Below are 6000 nucleotides of genomic sequence, written 5' to 3' on the forward strand. Positions count from 1 at the left end.
GCTTCAATTACTTCAAGATCACTATCTGAACTTTGGTCTGATTCATCTTCACTTTCTGACTGAGATTCCTTTTTCTTTTTGCCTTTCTCCTTGAGTGAAAGCTTGGCTTCAAATTCTGATTCAATGTTCTTGGAAGCTGGAACATAGTTGTCAAAGTTGTCTAGTTCAAATGCAGTTAACCTTCCAACTATGGCCTCTAGGTTTATCTTATGATTTGCTTCATATCTTCTTTCTTGAATTGCAGAAACTCTGATTGCATAAATGGGAAGTAGAGTTTTGATAACTTTACTTATAACTGTCTCTTCCTTGATATCTCCTCTAGATGCTTTGATTGCACTAACACATGTTTTGACTCTTTCAACATATTTTGCAATGTTTTCATCCTCTCTCATTCTTATTTGATAAAATTTTCCTCTCAGACTTTCTACTTTGGCTCTTCTAACATTATCATCTCCTCCATAGATCTCTTTCAGCTTTTCCCACATTTAAAAAGTAGATTTGCAATCCTTGATATCATCAAATTATTCATAACTTAGAGTAGATGCTATATCTATCATCATAATGTTGTGGGTCTTCTTTTCAACAATATTATTGACAGATAGTGTACCAGCTAGTTTTGCATATTTTTCATCGAGGTATTTTAGTCCTGTGTCTCGAACAGAAGCTAGATGAAGTCTCATCAACCCTTGCCATGCTGAGAAGTTGTTCCTGTTAAGTCTTGGAATTTCCCTTTTATAAGACATCCTGATCTTTGGCTTAGATCCTTGAAATCTTATCCTGCAAGCACCAAAAGCTCTAATACCAATTGTTGGAAATAGAGATGGAGTAACTAAGAGGGGAGGGGTGAATCAGTTACCACAAAAATAAATCCATAGATCCTTAGACATCTTAAAATATAGTTGTTGCTGACACTCGATAACCACACAAATAAATGCTAAAACTTGATAGATGTTCTATTAACTTATTAAGCATTTAAAGTGATTAACATGCATGTATAAAAGAAATAACATGAACACAAGAGACACCAGATTTAATGTGGAAAACAAATATGGGAAAAATCATCAAGTAACTAGTCACCAATTTTCACTCTTCTGAAGTGACCCCTGTTAGGAACCAACCCTATTAAAGGTTACAAAACACACTGTTAGGTGTGACCCTGTTAGAGGATTTAGTCACCCTGTAAGGAGTGGCCTGGTTGGAGGTGTTAAGGACAATTCAACTGAATTGTCACCTTGTGAGAAGATTTAAAAAATGACTATTAAACCAACTCTGTTAAGAGATTTTGAATCACTATTATAATGATTAGAAAGCAACAATGAAGTGATCTAAAATATATGTAACTTATCTTTGCTGAATACAGATCTCTATTCTGCTTCACTAGATCCTCATTGATCGAATACAACTTTGCAGCTCCATAAGGATATCTAATCCTTCCACAACATTTGCTCATATATTCAATATTTGCTCATTCCATTTACATCCATACATTCACACTCTTATGCATCCACACTCTTCATATTCATGAATTCACAACTTGACCTTTCATATATACCTTACAGATTGTCAAGTCGGCTCAATTACAAGTTACAACAACTGAAAAACATTAAATTAGTCGGCTGCAAACATTGCACAAAACAATTAAACTTAATTCTTTAGAACAATAAAACTCTTCACTGCTCGACCCAGCTCGGTGAGCACTTCTCCAAAATGGTTTCCCCAATGTTAACCAAGTGAAGCTCAGTAAACACTATAAACCTTGCAACTTCTTTTGGAGATCGAGTTAACTCGGTAAACACTGACCTTCCTTCACTTACCAAGTGAGCTCGGTAAAAGCTAACTTTCTCTTTGATGACCGAGTGAACTTGGTAGACATTGACTTTCCCTTTGTTAATCTTGGGAGCTTGGTTAACATTAACTTTCTGCTACAAAATGCTTTGATGCCTGAGTGAGCTTGGTAAGAGCTAACTTACTGTGTAATGTTCAAGAATGCTCGGTAGTCACTATAAATTGCTTTGCTAACCATCTGAGCTCGGTAGACTCTGTCTGATGGCTGCTATGACATTTGTGTAACATCAAAGATAATACACAATACACAATTGTATCCAACACCCATTTTATCTAAAATTTTCATAATCGACTCTCAATCATTTCAACATCATCAAAATCTTATCTGATTAATCCAAAACCATTTTAATATCACCAAAATCCTTTCTATTCAACCAAAAAAAATCCCAAATCAACCTAAAAATATCCTAAATAAACCCTAATCAACCCAACATAGGTCAAATATCTCAAATCAATCATCATCTATCCAACCCTAGGCATTTTTGTGTGCCTTAGTGCCTTGGAAATATATAAACCTTATCAAACCTATCAAATATGACCTTAGCACTATCATGTCCCTCAATGCTAGGTTAAATTTGTCATTTTTACTATTTGATCATTGACATCATTGAGTCCCTCAGTGTCGGATTGTGGCCTTAACCAATCAATTTAATAACATTGACAATTTTCATCAATGTTATTATGATCAATCTTATCAATCAATTTCAATCATGTTTCCTTTTTAATGTTTGTTTAATGCCACATACTCTTAATCCATGTCATATGTCCTTGGCATGTTAGCAATCCTAATCACTCAACCAATTTGATCATGGCTTGCATCTATCCACCATCATCCTAGTCAATAAACATAATCATTTCATTTCATCAAAGGGTTGATCGTACATTTATCTAATCAAATTGGCAAAATCATTTACTAATTTAGCCTATAGGATTAGTTAAACCATAACCTAGTCCTATTTTATTTTAATTATTTTCATTCCACATTTCCAATTATTATTACTAACCAACATTCTCAATTAATTAAAATTTATTAATTAATTGATTCATCTTCGCAAACTATGGGAATTCTCAATTTCCTAATTCCTATTTTTTACTTCTAATTTCTATTTGTGTGGAATTGTGAAATTTTAATTGAAATATTCCACCTAGTCTTGACATATGGACATCATACATCATAGATTATCTCCCTACACTTGGCTAATATGTGTCATATTTAACATATATTTTTCCTTATGCATGACTATAATAAGACATAATTATCATAGACTCTTGTCTACAAGTAAACTTAATATATCATATAGAAACCATAGATTCTCCTCCACTTTTAGCCATGTTGACTTTTATGTGTCATAGAATCCTACATTTTCAAAAATGGTCCCCATTTTATCTAAACTTTTTAGAATTGACTATAGATCATTTCAAAATAATCAAAATATAGTCTGATCAATCCAAAACAATTTCAATATCATTGGAATCCTTTCTAATGAGCCCAAAATCATCCCAAATCAACCCAAAACAATCTTATATCAAACCTAATTGAACCAAAATAGATCAAATATTTGAAATCAATCATCATATATTGTACCCTAGGCATTGTAGTGTCTCTCATTGCCTTGGAAATCTATCAAACTTATCAAACCTATCATATATAACCTTAGCACTATCTTATCCTTCAATGCTAGGTCAAATCTATCATTTTTATCATCTGATCATTGACATTATCAAGTCACTCAGTGTTAGATCGTGGCCTTATTCAATCAATTTAATAACATTGACAATGTTTCTCAATGTTATTATGATCAATCTTATCAATCAATTTCAATCCTTTGACATTTACAATGTTCATTAAATGTTGTATATGCTCAATCCATGTCATATGTCCTTTGGCAAGTCATAATCTCTAATCACCCAATCAATTTGATCATAGCTTTGATCTATCCACAATCATCCTAGTTGATCTACTTAATCTATGCATTTCATCAAAGTGTTAATCCTATATTTATCTAATCAAATTGGCCAAATCATTTACTAATTTATCCTATAGTATTAGTTAACCCATAATCTAGTCCTATGCCATTTCAATCATTTTCATTATGCATTACTAATTATTCTTACTAACCAACATTCTCAATTAATTAGTATTTATTAATTAATTGATTCATCTTCTCAAACCATGGGAAATTTCATTTTCCTAAGTCCTATTTTCCACATATAATTTTTGTTTTGCTTATTTCTATTTGTCTGGAATTATAAATTTTTAATTCAATATCTCACCTAGGCTTGACACATAAGCATCATTCGTCATAGATTCTCTCCCTCAACTTGGCTAATATGTGTCATATTTAACATATATTATTCCTTGCACATTACTATAATAAGCCACATCTATCATAGATTCTTGTCTACAAGTGGCTTTGATGTATCATATGAACATCACATATTCTCCTCCACTTTTAGCCATGTTGACTTTTATCTATCATAGAATCCTAGATTTTTGGAATAGGTTCCCATTTATCTAAACTTTTCAAAATCAACTTTAAATCATTTCAACATCATCAAAATCTCATCCAATCAAATTGAAACCATTTTAATATCATCATAATCTTTTCTAATCATCCCAAATCAGCCAAAAACCATCTCAAATTAACCCTAATCGACCCAAAACAGGTCAAATATCTCAAATCAATCATCATGTGTCCAATCTTAGGCATTTTTGTATCCCTCAATTCCTTGGTATTATCAAACTTATCAAACCTATCAAATCTAGCCTTAGCATTGTCATGTCCCTCGGTGCTAGGTCAAATCTGTCATTTTTATCATCTATTTATTAACATTGTTGAGTCCCTCACTGTCAGACTGTGGCCTTATCCAATCAATTTAATAACATTGACAATGTTTTTCAATGTTATTATGATCAAACTTATGCATAAATTTCAATCATGTGGCCTTTACAATGTCTATTAAAAGTTACATACCCTTAATCAATGTCACCTATCATTGCCATGTCATCAATCCTCATCATTTAATCAATTTGATCATGACTTTGATCTATCCACCATCATCCTAGTCAATCTTCATAATCCCCACCTACATTTATCTAATCAAATTGGCCATATCATTTACTAATTTATCCTATTGGATTAGTTAACACATAATCTAGCCCTATCTCATTTCAATCATTTTTATTCTACATTACTAATTATTCTTACTAACTAATATTCTTAATTAATTAATATTTATTAATTAATTGATTCATATTCACACACTATAGGAATAGTCAATTTTGTAAGACCTATTTTCCACTTCTACTTTATGTTTTATTAATTTCTATTTGTAAGCATTTATGAATTTTTAATTTAAATATTCCACCTAGTCTTGACACATGGACATCATATGTCATAGATTCTCTCCTTACACTTGGCTAATATGTGTCATAATTAACATTTATTATTCTTTATGCATGACTATAATAAGTCACATATGTCATAGAATCTTGTCTTGAAGTGGCTTTGATGTGTCATATGGACGTCAGAGATCCTCCTCCACTTTTATCTATGTTGACTTTTATGTGTCATAGAATCCTATATTTTCAGAATCGGTTCCCATTTTATCTAAATTTTTCATAATTGACTTTGAATCATTTCAACATCATCAAAATCTCATCAACCCCAAACCATTTCAATATCATTGAAATCCTTTCCAATCAACCCAAATCAATCTTAATTGACCCCAAATAGGTCAAATATCTCAAATCAATCATCATATTCCCAACCCTAGGCATTGTTGTTTCCCTCAATTTCTTGGAAATCTATCAAACCTATCAAATCTGACTTAGCACTGCCATGTCCCTCAACACTAAGTTAAATTTGTCAATTTTATCATATGATCGTTGACATTGTTGACTCCCTCAGTATCAGATTATGGCCTTATCCAATCAATTTAATAAGATTGATGATATTTTTCGATGTTATTATGATCAATTTTATCAATAAATTTCAATCTTGTGGCCTTTATAATGCTCATTAAATGTCACATACCCTCAATCCATGTCATGTCTCCTTAGCATGTTATCAATCCTAATCACTCAATTAATTTGATCATGGTTTTGATCTATCCACCACCATCCTAATAAATCTGCATAATCATCATATTTTA

This window comes from Cupressus sempervirens, chromosome 2, assembly GCF_028749045.1.
Source record: "Cupressus sempervirens isolate cs-2001-9-10 chromosome 2, ASM2874904v1, whole genome shotgun sequence".
Classification (NCBI taxonomy): Eukaryota; Viridiplantae; Streptophyta; class Pinopsida; order Cupressales; family Cupressaceae; genus Cupressus; species Cupressus sempervirens.